Source organism: Leopardus geoffroyi, chromosome C3 (genome assembly GCF_018350155.1).
Source record: "Leopardus geoffroyi isolate Oge1 chromosome C3, O.geoffroyi_Oge1_pat1.0, whole genome shotgun sequence".
NCBI lineage: Eukaryota > Metazoa > Chordata > Mammalia > Carnivora > Felidae > Leopardus > Leopardus geoffroyi.
This window is the reverse complement of record NC_059338.1, coordinates 34689348-34704042: the sequence shown is the minus strand read 5'-3', so window position 1 is coordinate 34704042 and position 14695 is coordinate 34689348. Positions and strand designations below refer to the sequence as shown.

Genomic DNA, 14695 nt, shown 5'->3' with positions numbered 1-14695 from the left:
CCAACCCCCCCCCCCGCCCCCTGCCCCTCGGGACGGCTACTTCCCTGTACGGTGAGGACCACCCCCTGCTCATCTCGGGTTCAGGGAAGAGGAAAAGGCAGCTCGTGTGCCCGGTCCCGTTCGTTCACTCGGCCATTCCAACCACATCTTTTGGTAGCAGAGACCTTGCCCTCCGGGCTGCTTCTGTGTCCCCAGGAGATATTGCAGTGGTTGGCCCTGGTGGGTGCTCAACAAACACCTGTCATGGGATGGGAAGAGACAGGCAGGGAAGATGGGAGACAGGAAAAGAGACAACGTGTGCAAAGGAGACATTGTAGGATAGTGTGCAGAGCTCACGTTTGGGGGCAGTTAGGCCCGTGTTCAAATCTGGGCTCTCCCACTCTTTGGTAGGGCCTGGCTTCTTCTCCGTAAGCCTCAGTCTTCTCCTCTGTGAAGTGGGGATAATAATAATACCGGCCTTATAGGTTGCTGAGCATAAATGATCCCTGCAAAGTACCTGGGACAGAGCAAGAGCCCAACCCTGGAATCAGCCCCAGCTAAGCCCTCGTCCTTCTCTCTGGTTCACTCGTGAGCTCCCTGGTTCACTGCCACGGAGACCCCCCCCCTAACTAACATGTTGCTCATTTTTCATCCTTAAGTCATCTGCCAGTTGCGTCTATTTCTAGCCTCTGTCTTGTGAGACGAGAATAAGGAAGGGAAACAGATAGCTGCAGAGGCTCATTTGCCAGTTGTCAGCGCCCGCCATCAGCAGAGCTCTCTGTCTGCTTCTCCCTGGGTGCCTGGAAAAATCACTGTGACCTTTTATTTACTGGTTGATCCAGTCAGCGCAGGTCCCTCTGCCTCCCCCCTCCAGCCCACCCTCCACATCCCCACCCTCCGCCAGCCCAGCGCTGGCTTCCTGCCTCCCGCGCCCCATCCCGCTGCAGGGTGGGCACGCTCGGCTGGTCCCTCTGAGCCTCCCTGTCTTCATGATCAGATTCTTAAAAACCAGTGGGCACAGACAAGAGGAAAACCGGAAGTATTGATCTTTTCCGCCCGGTGCTTCCGCCGGGGAGGATTTTTTTTTTTTGTCGTTGAACGTCTTCTGCGAGCTTCCTCTTCATTCCCATTTCACCGAAGAGCCAAACTGAGGTCAGTTTAGGCCAGCAAGTGACCTGCCCGAGGGCGACTCGGTACGTCGCAGCACTGCCTAGAAGAGCGTATGTTTCTCCCAGGCCCCGCGCCCAGATTTTGCCCTTTGACCTCTACCACGCATCACCTCCGTCATCCATTTCCCCGAAACCCCTCTGCCCTTTTCCTTGCACCTCTTTTGACCCTCTGGCCTGTGCTGGCCGGCAGCTATTTCTACTCTTGTTTCTTCTCCCTCCCTTGGCCCAGCCACGCATTCACCTATGCCCCCCACCCCCACCCCCGAGCCAATCGGGCTGCGGTGTGCAGCCCCGGACACATGGTGGTGGCAGTTGAGGGTGGTGACAGGGAGACCGAGATGGCTAACAAGTGGGTACTTCCAAGAAGACAATCCCCAGAGGTTCCCGGAGGCCAAGAGTGAGCCGGGCAGACCCACACTACCCAACCCATGCCTTGATCAGCTGCAGGAGTTAACTGTGTGAACAGTGTGTGTGTGTGTGTGTGTGTGTGTGTGTGTGTGTGTGTGCGTGCGCGCGCGCGTGTAGTGCACAAGCACACATATGTGTGTCACACATACTGGCTTCCAGAAAAAAATTACCCAAGGTAGAGTATGGCTTTCTTACCCCATCGCCTTCAGACCGCCTGCCTTGGATGACCCGGAGCCTTCCCTGCCCCTCTCAGACTTGGGCGGCCATACATCTCTCTCGAATTTGGGGAAAGGAATTTTAAAAGCCTCTTGTGCAAGTCAGCTCCCTGCTTTCCAAGCTCTCTTCTTGGCCCTCGCTGTCAGCATCAATTTTCTGCAGGGAGTGATTTAACCTTCATTTATTCATTAATTCTTTTTTCCCCTTAACTTCATTAGGTAAGATTTATAAAGGTGCTGAATTGGAAAGGTCACCTGTCCCTGGGCCCAGGACACAGTGTGCCTGCATCCCTTCTCATGAGCTTCCTTCCAGGAGCGCTCTGGAGGTGGGGAGGGGAGGGGAGTAGCAGAGGAGAAAGTCAAAGCCTAGCCTAGGGCTCCCCAGGAAGGCAGGGTAGGCACCCGCTGGCTGGTGGGAGGCCCAGGGACATGGGGGAAGGGCGGGCTCTGTTAAGCACATCTGGAATCCCGGCCCCACCTCTCACTGAATTGACCTTTGCCAAATTATCTAATCTAAGCCCTTGGTTTCCTCTTAGATAAATTGTCAATAATGATAGACTCTACGTTATCAGGTGGTGGCAGGGATTAAATTGGCGATATACAGAGAACCCTGAGCACGGTACCTGACGCACCGCAAACATTCAATAAACAGTAGCTTTTTAAAAAGATCTTCAATTGTCCTGGTCGAACCCTGAGAGTACTGCGCAGTCGTTAGCTCACTAACCACTAGCGACTGGTGTGCAGGGAGTCTGTCTGATTGCTCCACGACAAGCAGGCCCACGTATCCCGTGATTGATGCCATCTCAGAACCACAGGCAAAGCCTAAGCTCATAGAGGAGCCAGAAAAAAAGCCAAGCCACCGCCTGGATGGAGATCGCTTCCTGAGGCCCAGCAGATTTCTGCAGGAAGCCAGGCTAAGCTGGCATCCTGCTCTCTGCCGTGGCCCGGCCGCGCTCACTGTCTGGCCCATCCCGCAATGATCCATAGTCGTGGGCCTTTCCCAAGCCTCTGAGGCCTGCCGGGCTCGGCCTTCAGCCATCTCGTCTCGAGGAGCTGTGTCTCTCATTAACAACCTCCCCAGATGAAGGAGAAACAGACTAGAGGCTAAAGAACCGTGCAGGTGTTTTGAACTTATAGAAAGGTAAGAGTGTCCCCTTGCTGCCACCTCCGTGTGTCCTTGTTCCTTATGCCCCCCCAAAGAACTCAAATCCATCCCAGTTCGCTGCAGTCAGAATGAATTCAGCTCTCTCTGAGCTTCTTTAACTTTGTGGTAAAAATGATGTGTCTGCTAAACGTCCGCCATCTCCCCCATTAGGCTCTAGGCTTCTAGGAGACCGGATGCAGGTCACAGGCACCCTGTCCCCTCCCGGCATCGACTCTACAGCCCACACTCAAACGGCGTTTGAAAAGATAATTTTAATAGGAAAGCATGGAGGAAAGCAGGCAGGCGAACCTATTCCGTGGCCCAGGCTGAGAATATTGGGTTTGACTATGATCACAGAGGATTACAAGAATTAATTTTATTTTATCTAATATTCTTAGACTTAGGGCCTCTGGAATTCAGCATGCAAATGTATGCTCCTAGTGCAAATTGGAGCATGCCCAGATTAATGGAGAAAATTCTAGCCGCCTCACTTTTTGCAGAATCCCATTTCCCTCACCTGGGATCACCCGTTTGTTTGCAATGCACTGAGAAGTGGATTGCAATAGAGGAAGGAACGCTGGGTGGACGCATCTGCCCGGGGTCTCTTTGGTGCTAGACGGGTCGAAGACCGATGCTAAGCTCGGGACGGCACCCCTCCAAGGAACGTGGGGTCCTCTGAACAGGACCCACGGGAGAGCTAAACTGCTGATCTGGTCCCAGGGCGGTCCTCCTTGGTATGCAGATCACTTCACATGTATGACATTAGTTTGTTCTGTCCTCACGCTCCCGGATTTAATGAGATTCTTTGGGCATTGTTAATAAACAATGCCTGACCTTTCTAGAGTGGCAACATTGTGTCGTTTTATTTCATGAACTAGGGCCCCATTTGGTATAGTTATTGTTCCATTTTCAAATGAATTTAGTTCTAAAAATGAGTTCTGCGACTCTCACAGTACCCATTGAGATCACCGGACATCTCGATCACTTTTTGAACAGCCCCGATAGGAAGTGACTGGCAATCATACCTGAACTTCGAGGGCATTCCTCATTAAGTGAGTCCTTCCCTGATTCTCCAGCTGTGGCTGCCACCACGGCCTCCATGCCTGGCATCTAAAGACACTGTATGGGGCACCTGGGTGGCTCAGTCGGTTAAGCGTCCGACTCTTGATTTCCGTTCAGGTCATGATCTCACAGCTCGGGAGTCTGAGCCCCGCGTCGGGCTCTGCACTAACAGTACGAAGTCTGCTTGGGATTCTCTGGCTTCCTCTCTCTCTGCTTCTCCCCCCCACTTGCTCGGGTCCGCTCTCTCCCAACATAAATACATAAACTAAAAAAAAAATAAAAATACAACGAAGACGTGGTAGCTTGTAGCACTGTCTGGGCCTGCCTGTGGACGATTTCCTGTCCCTGCGATTCAAGCTAGATCAGTACTGGAATTTGTAGGAAGGAAAGCCTCTGTCGTTGGGCGTGCCTAAAGCGTATCAGTCAGTGGTGCGTCAGCTTCCATCTTGCGTGAAGTTCAGTTTCTTTACCTGTGGCCCTAGACTAACATCTAGTGGCCGTGGGGTAATGGTGATACGCACCAGCACGGAGAGCGAAGCCAGCCACACACGCAGCTTAGTCTTTAAATACTCTCTGTCTCTAGGGGCAGCCAGATGGAATAGAGACGGCCCTGTCATTCCTGAAACTCTCAGAATGGCTGCCCTCGGGGACACAGCTCCCTTCAGTGACAGAACAAAGGTGATTGACATCTCCTGAGTCCAGTGACTAGCCTCGTCCTTTTCACTCCAGTTTACAAGCCCCTCCTACCTCAGGGACTGCCGTCGGCCCACGGGTGTCGCTTTCCTGCATCCTAAGGCTACAGTCTTAACATATAAAATTACTTTAAACACAAACAATGACAGATAACCATTAGAGGAGAGTCATCCTTTTACATTGTAAAAATAGAGTTGGGAATTGTCACTTTTAAGAGATAAGAGAGAGACATATGGGCAGAATACCAAGAGACTCTCATTTGCCTCTTAACATTAAATCTAAATCATAAAACCATAGACAAGAGACTCTTACAATTGGAGCTTATTTTGTTTTCCTTTGTTCGTGAGAAGCATATGGAGGGTACAAAAGGCACACATTCGAAAAACGTTATCATTTCCCTACGCTTTGGTTTCCCCAATGGTAAAAACGAAGGTTCCAACCGACTGACCTCTAAGTCTGTAACTAACTTAGTGACTAACCTTGATTCAGTGAGATTTCTCAGGGTGAACAGTTGGCCAGTTTCCATTATAACACTTGCTTATGTGTGGGTGTATCACCTTTTTGGCTTTGAATGAAGAAATTTAAGGGGCTCCTGGGGCGCCTGGGTGGCTCAGTTGGTTAAGCTTCCAACTTTGGCTCAGGTCATGATCTCACAGTCCGTGGGTTCGAGCCCCGCGTAGGGCTCTGGGCTGACAGCTCAGAGCCTGGAGCCTGCTTCGGATTCCATGTCTCCCCCTCTCTCTGCCCCCCCCCCCCCCGCTTGCACTCTCTCTCTCTCTCTCTCTCTCAAAAATAAATAAGCATTAAAAAAAATTAAGAAGTTACTAATATATGCTACAACACGGATGAACCTCGAAAACATTATACTAAGTGAAAGAAGCCAGCCACAAAAGGCCTCATATTGTATGTTTCTATTTATATGAAATACCCAGAACAGGCAAAGCCACAGAGACAGAAAGTCCACTAGTGGTCGCCTAGGGCTGGAGCCATCCTCAGGGGGTGGGAGAGAGGGGCAGGGGGAGGGACTGCTAACGGGTGTGGGCTTTCTTTTTGGAGGGGATGAAAAGGTTCTGAAATTGACTGTGGTAATGGTTGTGCCATTCCGTGACTATGCTGAAAACCGTTGAATTGTACACCTCGCGTGGGTGAATTTTATGAGAAGTGAATTCTATCTCGATAAAGCAGTTAATTCAAAAAATATTAGGAAGGCAGGACCAGTGTGGCCACTCCATAACCTCACCTTCCCCTTGGAGGGCAGGGTCAGCCCACCCGGGGTCGTGCAAGGCTGTAGCATCCGGAAGATGTGCCCTCCTCCCTTCATTTTCTTGTCCTCTTCCTGTCTTCTCCCTGCTCTGTTCCTGCCTCAGTTTCCTGCTCTTCCTATTCCTTCTCCCTCCCTTCTCCCTTTTCCTTTTCTCCCTCCCGCACCAGCCAATTGGCTCTCCTTGACCCCAGGAGGCTGAGGAGGGGAGGGAACAAGAGATAACAGCGAAAATTAATCCTAACTGTAATAATAAATTATTAATATTATTCTAAGTTATTATTAGAGCTGCGCAGGACTTGATTTAATCTCTACAACGTCCCTGTTAGGGGGATAATTATCCACATTTTATAGATGAAGAAACTGAGGCTCACATAAGCAGAGTAGCATATGCCCACGCCTGTCGGGTGCGAAGCCAGAATTCAAGCCCGGGTCTGTCCGGCCTCAGAGTCTATTCTTTGAAGCCCGATAAGACCTCACATATGAGGCTGGGCTTGGTTATTTATTGATGAATTACAATAGAAGTAATTTGATGGGGTTCAGAACTCCAGTGTCTGAAATCTCATCTGTTGGTCTGATATTTACGGCCATTAATGGATGGTATCTGTGTGGCGCTTCTATTCATTATGGTTTTCATTAAGACTCTAATCCTGTTTAGAAGTCCGTTTGTCATTTTTAACTCCTCTGTTTAATCTTGGGCAGCCCTAATCCCTCTTCACTATACACCCGAAGGAGACGGCTCCTGACGGCTCTCCCCACCCACAGCTGCGTGCAGGGGTGGGGCGGCGGGGGGGCGGGGGCAGTGAGCGTGGTAGGAACGTCAGCGCGTTGTAAGTGTGTGTGACACGAACGAACGTGTTTATGGAATGTCAGCGTGAGCATGTGGAGGGAGTATGTGTGAAGAGTGTGGGGGGGGGTCAGTGTGTTGGTGTGGAACACACGTGTGTTTGTGTTCGCGAGTGTGTTTGCATGAGAACACGAGTCCGTGGGGCGATGGGGCACGTGAGCGTGTCATAGCACTCTTTTTTCAGAAGTACGGGAATTCTTGAGCACCAAGCTCCGACGGGGCTTATAAGAGGCACTGGGTTCACCACTTGAAAATATTCTGTCTCTGGCACCTGGTGGCTTGGTCAGTTAAGCGTCCGACTCTTGGTTTTAGATCAGGTCGTGATCTCACGGTTCATGGAATCAAGCCCCTCATCGGGCTCTGCGCTAACAGTGAGGAGCCTGCTTGGGATTCTCTCTCTCTCCTTCTCCCTGCACCCCTCCCCTGAGCATGCGCTCCCTCTCCCTCTGCCTCCCCCCCCCCAAATAAAAAACTAAGCATTAAAAAAATATTCTATCTCTAGCTCAGCTAGGCTGAAACACCGGTAGACACACTATCCATTTCAACTCTCTATTCCCCTAGAGACTTTGGGGATCATGGCCGCCAGATATGATATGATGGTTCAGGTTGTGTACTCCACAAAGGCATCTGACCGAGCGGCAAGTGGAGGCTGAAAAGGAGTCCTCACTCATCTCAGCAATCATGCGCCTAGAGGGGGCGCCTTTTTCCAGTTGCACAAACTGTGCTGACCTGGCTAGAGATGGCCCAGAGAGGGAGCTTCAGAGAGTTCAAGCCTGTGGTCTCAAGGCCTCCAGTAGCAGCCAGAAGAATGCTAATGAGGGCACGGAGAAGGCTGCCTCCCCTTCCTGGCCCCACGTCCTCCTCCGGAAGGCCTTTACCCCCTTTCTGATGAATCCCGTCGTGTTCTGATCACCACTTAACTCTGAGTGCCCTTGCCCCACTCCAGCTTAATTTTCCCTTCTCGGTATCTGCCTTTTAAGTGTCCTAAATCTTGTTTTCACATCTTTGTTATGTCCTTCCAACTAGCTAGCAAGCTCTAGGAGGGCAGAGAGCGTGTTTCCATTTCCTTTGCTCTCAGCCACCCCTGTGACATCTATCCAAGGACTCTGCCCCCAGTGGGGGCCAAATCAATGTTGACACAACTGAGCCGCCCGCTAAGGAGAAACCAAAGCTCTGTACTCAGAGCCGGGGCAGTGATCCCGCTCCCCAAACACCAGCTCAGCCAAACGGCTCAGGGGACACAAACACATCCCCCCAGCCTCCCTCCAAGCTTTGGACCTAGTTAACCACGAAATGTCCGTAAGGACTGGAAAGTTCTGGAAAAGCTCAGCCCATCTCACCGTCTCTCTCTAGGGTGACCCAGAGCTCTGGGTTTGGGGAAAACTTAAGAAGGGGTCCCAACCCTTCACCAGATTAACTTTTAGTTATCCCTTAGTGAAAGATCGATCGGATTTCCGATAACCGTGTCTTGGCCTGGGACTAGAGCTGTACCCGTCTGGACCCGCGTTCGGTTTGGATGACAGGCAGAGAGAGCATCCCGGGAAATGGGAAAGGGAAACGGCCCTTAGCTGGGTCTGTGACATTATGGCTTGCTTGCTCCCCCTGCGGAACGATGTATAAGGCATGTCCTGCGGCGGGACAAGTATCTCCTGCCTTTCCTTCCTGAAGACCTCCAACCCCGAGCCCTTGGCTGACCCCCTTCACTTCCATCTCCAGCTTTTCAGCATCGGTGCCCCTGAGCCTCCTCAACGTACTCTCACACTCCAAAATGAAGCATTCAGGCAGTCGCTAAATGGCAGTATTGATGCTCCGTCCCCACATGCCCTGAAATGATAATGCATCACCCGTGGTGCGCATCCAGACGGAGCCAGATTACGCTCAGGTGGTTAAAAGTCCAGGTCTAATTAGAGTTCCAGGGAATCAAGCCATTGTATTATTAATGATTCTCCAGCAATGTTCTGATTAAAACAGTAATTTTAATAAGCACAGCTCGATGCTAAGTGTTCACTGAGCACCTAATTACATCAGTTATAACTCCAAAATTATTTAAAATTCCCCCCCCCCTTTTTTTTTCCAGCAGACCCGGCATGCACCCAATAAAATAGAGACTCAGACAACTTGGTGATTATTTGCTCTAATTAATTTCCTAAGCACCTGTTAAAAAAAAGGGGGGGGGAAGAATCTTTTGTTTCTCATCCGTTTCCTCAAGTTCCCCTCCACCCCTCTCTATCCCCAGCGGCTCCGTGACATTGGTTACATCTGAGGCAGCCACTGAAGGAGGCCAGGAATGGAAAGCAGGGCGAAAAGTACAGATTCAAACATTCCCCGCCACCACCCTCCAGGCAGGGTGGTGGGGGGAGGTTCAGAGCGGTAATCCCCATTGATTGAGCTGTGGCCTGGGGGAGCGGGGACACAGGGGCACCCAGAGGGCTTCTCACCAGGGAGCCAGATCCTGGCAACATTAGACCAGCTTGGGATGTCACATTCAGTGACTTTACTTGGGTCTCCTGAGGCATCCCAGTGGGGCAATTTTCAAATTCTGTTGACCCACAAGCCACTTGACTTGAAAAAGAGAAGGCACGCCTTCTGTATACTTCCTGGAAGGACACCAGGGTTTCAGACAGAACGTTCTGGTCAGCGGAACCACCTGAGAGTTGACGCCCTGAGCCTTCTCTTTATTTCACATCACGTTATCGGGAAGGTATCAGTTTGTCCCCAGAAGTAACACACGGAAGGGGCGCCTGGGTGGCTAAGCATCCGGCTTCGGCTCAGGTCACGAGTCTCATGGTTTGTGGGTTCGAGCCCTGCGTCAAGCTCTGTGCTGACAGCTCAAGGCCTGGAGCCTGCTTCAGATTCTGTGTCTCCCCCTCTCTCTGCTCCTCCCATGCTCATGCTCTATCTCTGAATAATAGATTTTTTTTTTTTAAGTTAAAAAAATTAAAAAAAAAAAAAAAAAGAAGTAACAGAAGGAATTCTCCCCGGATGTGTATAATAAGCCTGGTCCTGAACCAGGCTGTGCTGTGGCTCTCACTTCATGTGACTGTCACCAAGACAAGTGAGATGGGGATGCGGTTCTTCGCATTCTCGTGTCCCCCAGTGCGTTGGGGGATGGCACCAAATCCCACTGCTTTATTCTGCCTCCTGCGGTCCCTTCGCCTCTGTCCGATACCTGCACAGCTCATCAGCTCATTCTTGGATATTAATACCAAGGCCTTCGGGTCTCAAACACAGTCTTAATTCAGAGTTATAATGTCCAGTTCCAGACCAGAAGAAAATTCTGGCCTTGACCAAAGCTCAGATCTCCCCCATCCCGTGGCCTGGGCCTCCTTTATTCTCCCCATGGGGAGCCACAAGGGGTGGGAGGGGGTTTCTGCTCCTTTTCTCACTTATCTTCCCCTAGCAGAGCTGTTGTTACTGAACCCTTCGAGGAAGCAGAGAGGAAGGGTCAGAGAGACCCTTTCGCACTTGAACTAGAATTGTCACAAGATAGCCTCCTGCTCTGAGGGCTGGCCAATGCTTCTGACTTTTTTGAGGCTGGGTCCTTCATGGGCCCTTGGACACCCCCCTGCTGAGCTCCTCTGGCTGAAGCTCGGCAGTTGGGCAGTGTTTCCTGCCCTCTCCTCTCAGCCCTGATTTCCCAGCACTTCCCTCCACATAGAGCTCAGCTCCAGGGGTTTCACTCGGACAGGTCACAAAATATTTCCAGGCCAGCTCTCCTTCCCGACGTGACCACATCTGGATTTGGTGCAAGGAAGCATTTGCACATCCTCGGCCTACCACTGTCACCAGGGTGAGGGTGCTCAAGGACTCCCCAAGGTCCTGCCTTCACTCTGCCTCCCAAGAGCTCACCAGCTGACTCTCTGGATTCCCTGTCCACTCTGTCCCCTACAGTCTGGGGCATGCATCTCAAGCTTTCCTCGTAAGGGTCCTGTTAAAGGATGCCAAGGGCTTCCTCCAAAATCTCACAATGTCCCCTCCTGTTCATCCCTTGACTCTTGTATTTCTTTGATCTGGGACCAGGACCCAGGATGAAGGCCAGAAGAATCTTGAGACTTAACTCTGAAAAATTGTGTGATAGTCAGCCACCTTAGTGAGCCTACAGCGTTCGTGGGACCTTGGTGCTTTGATATCTGATAATATTTACAAATGTGGAAACTGAGGCTCAGAGAGTTTAAGAGGTTCACCCAGCACAGCTGAGTACGTGGTGAGGCCGAACCAAGTTCTTCTAACTTTAACAGTCATGTCCTTTCCAGGACACCATGCACTTCTGCTGGGTTATAAACATTAAGTCTATTTAAAAAGAAAATGAGGGGCGCCTGGGTGGCGCAGTCGGTTAAGCGTCCGACTTCAGCCAGGTCACGATCTCGCGGTCCGTGGGTTCGAGCCCCGCGTCGGGCTCTGGGCGGATGGCTCAGAGCCTGGAGCCTGTTTCCGATTCTGTGTCTCCCTCTCTCCCTGCCCCTCCCCCGTTCATGCTCTGTCTCTCTCTGTCCCAAAAATAAATAAACGTTGAAAAAAAAAATTTTTTTTTTTAATAAAATAAAATAAAAAAAAGAAAAAGAAAATGAAAAAAAAAAACAAAAAAACAAAAAAAACCCTTCACATCACCTAATGGATCCCAGCAGAATGCCAGGGGCGTCAGCCACACCTAGAGAACCTTCGCATAGTTCTTAGTACATTTACTTAAGAAGCTTAAAATAAAACCTGGATCACTGGGCAAGTGTGATTAGCTTCTCAGCAGGTATTTATAGACCTATTCTGTGTAAGAAACTGAAGTTGGAGCGTAGAGGGATATCTCATACGAGGAAGTAAAAAGCAGAACCGTATGAGTAACCTAAAAAGATAGAGTCCTAAGAAGAGTTTACAAAGTGTATTAGAGTCCTGCCAACTGGGCAGGTAGTCAGATTCTAAATTCGGAAAGAGACATCATAGAGGTTGATCTGGGAAGGCTGCACGGAGGAGGGGAAGCCCGGGGATTTGCGCGTGATCAGAAGAGGGGAGGACATTCTGATTAGCAGGAATGTGTAAGCAAAGTTAAAGGAGGAGGGGGGACCAGAGCATGAGAGGCCGCCCTAGCGGGAGTGGGCATTGATACTGACAGAGGGAGCCTGGAGTGGAAATGTCAACCTGGTGAGGGCAGAGGTTAAAAGACACAAACACCGGGGGGGGGGGGGGGGGTGGAGGTGGGGGGGGGGCATTTAGACAATAAACTTCATCCAAGAGGCAATTTTTCTTGTTGTTTTTTATTTATTTATTTATTTATTTTTAAATTTTTTGGTATTCTTTAGGTTTTTTTCACTGAGGCCATCATTATAAAACACTGCCTCCTGGAAGCCCTCTGTGATTTTCCCTTCCTCTTTGCTCTTGTAGCTCTACCACATGTCAACCATAGAGCTAATATTTCATTCTCATGATCCCCTTCAGGAGCAGTGATGTCCTAAAGGCTCCACCTTCCCTTTATAGAAGGATTCTCTGAGGGGTGCCTGGGTGGCTCAGTCGGTTAAGCATCCGACTTCAGCTCAGGTCATGATCCCACAGTCTGTGAGTTCGAGGCCCGCGTCAGGCTCTGTGCTGACAGCTCAGAGCCTGGAGCCTGCTTCGGATTCTGTGTCTCCCTCTCTCTGACCCTCCCCCATTCATGCCCTGTCTCTCTCTGTCTCAAAAATAAATATTTTTTTTTAAAAAAAGATTCTCTGAGTCCTCATCCCCCAAAAACACTAAAGGTAGGCCCCACCCTCTACCCAGATGGCCGCAAAGGTGTTCTTACTCCCATTCCTGACCAGCCTCATCTTGGGCCCTGATGATTCCCATCCCAAATCTCACTTTCCCAAGCTTATGCACCATAGAGGCTTCAAAGAGAATTTGGAATTAACTGGTGCTCCAGACCCTCTGGTCTTACTCTACGGGTAACTGGAAGGCAGGGGGAGCAGAACTGGAGGGGCTGGAACCTAGAGGCCAGGGCCTGCAAGGCAGATGCCCAGCTCTTAGTTAAAATCAGGTTCCATGTGGTAAGCTTATTCTTGGGCTCTGTGCATCCAGGGGCCTCAGTGGAACCACCTGGGCAGGTGGAAATGTGAAATGGATGGACAGGAATGGGTGAATGCCGTGGCATCCCTGCCTCGTTACCCCATTCCCTTGCCCTCATCACCTTTCCCCTCTTGGAGTAGAGCAGTTGATGTTGACTCCATGGGGAACTCTGTGGGACCTGGCTAATACCAGGCATCTGGATCCCAGGGGGGATATCTGTTAAAGTTATTTCTTAGGCCCCATTTCTCCAACCCACTCGTCCCGTATTTCCTATCCCACCTGCTTTCCCTAACGGAATAAACCCACGGTTGTCATGGAGACAACATAGTCTCTACATCTCTGCCTCTTTGTAGATCCTTCCGAAAATAAGAACTAGAAAGGCCCTATGTCCACTCCCCTCATATTTCTGGCCCAGAGCTCCTACCAAAGAAAATATGGTATGGCGTCTGGAATATCTACTTTGCCCATTGAGTTTCCTGCCCTCTTTGTACTTTTTTTTTTTTTTTTTTTTTTTTTTTTTTTTTTTTTTGCCAGTGTTTTACCTTGATCCTTAGGAGACTAAGCTAGATTTGACTTCTTTCAGCAGAGGAGCGTGAGTCTCAAAGTGCACTTTGGCCTCAGGTAGGGATTCTGTCATTCCTAAGGACAATAGTTTGAGTGGCTGCACTGCTCTTTCTGCAAAGGGCAGACATAATTCTCCCCGTATGACAGACCAGCGGTCTCAGCCCGAAGAGGCGAGGTGGCTTGCTTAAGGTCACTCAGCACAGGAGTGCGGAGCCTGGGTGCCCGCCCTTTGCAGCTTTCCCGTGCGAACACTGCCACCTTCAGTGGGGTCTGCAAATAAAGACAGATCATGATAACTACCACTATTTAGCACCGACTGTGTGCAAGGCTCTTTGTATACAGGTGTTGCAGAAACCCCCAAACAACCTTGTGAAGTTGATATCATTATTGTCACCATCTTACAGAGGAGAATACGGAGGCATAAGGAGAGCTGACAACTTAATGTCATACAGCCGATAAGCGTAGGCACTGGCTTTGAAACTGTGGACTGTCTTCTTCAGAGAACGCCTTCTTAGCCGGTACAAAATATGGCCTCCACCTGGAAAAAGAAAAAAAAAAGGGATCCAGGAGAAGGCAAGAGGCCGTTGGTTTAGTGTTCTTCAAAAGGATAAATGTCGTCACTGTTAGGGGCCAGAAGTTTCTTTTCCCACCACCCTTTCCCCTTTGTCTCCCGCATAAGTCTCTGCTGAGTTTTATGAATGAGGAGAGAAAAACCGTCATTGAAAAGTTCAACCAACTTTGGATTCCACTCTCTGAGTGATAGATAGCTTTAATTACTCCGAATTACTCAGCCACTCCACTCTTCTCCCCCAAGTCATTAAAAATAGATTTTCTCTTTGAACTCCACTCCGCCCGAGGTCTCCAGAGTGTCAGGAGCTCTTAGGAGATAGCCCCAGGGTCAGCTCGTGGCCAGAAGGTTCCGTGTGGCTTTAGTTGCAATCACAGGCTCCGGAACCTCTAGCTGGTTTTCTGGGGGTGGTGCCTCCTTTTTCTTAATGATATTGATCACGTGACCGTTCACAGCTCAGAGCACAGGCAGGAGGCTGGGCTGGTGTTTATAAGGATTCAAGGAGGTCTCATACGTGGCTATTGATTTTTAAAGAACCAGATCTAACACTCGGAACAAACCATAGTGAGTGCTTCTCATTAACTACTGGCGAGTTGATTCGTAGGAATGATCAAAGCTGAAAACGTGAGCTCAGAGGTGCTATGCTCCCTGAAGAGCAGGTATTGTTGTCTCCGTTTTAAAAGTAAGAGAATGGAGGCTTGAAGAGCCCCTGACACCTCCGTGGGGAGGGCTGTGCTGAGGGGCTCCGGGACATTCCT

General features: G+C 50.1%; 1 protein-coding gene and 1 long non-coding RNA gene across 4 annotated transcripts in view; both read left to right on the top strand.

Annotated features, from left to right (window-relative positions):
* PLXNA2 (plexin A2) overlaps positions 1–14695 on the top strand; it is a 208843-nt gene that overhangs the window by 110589 nt on the left and 83559 nt on the right. The gene's annotated exons all lie outside the window — the stretch shown is intronic.
* Positions 1075–3754, top strand: LOC123587026. Its single transcript, XR_006707097.1, has 2 exons — positions 1075–1172; positions 2344–3754. It is a non-coding gene; the product is annotated as an uncharacterized LOC123587026 (long non-coding RNA).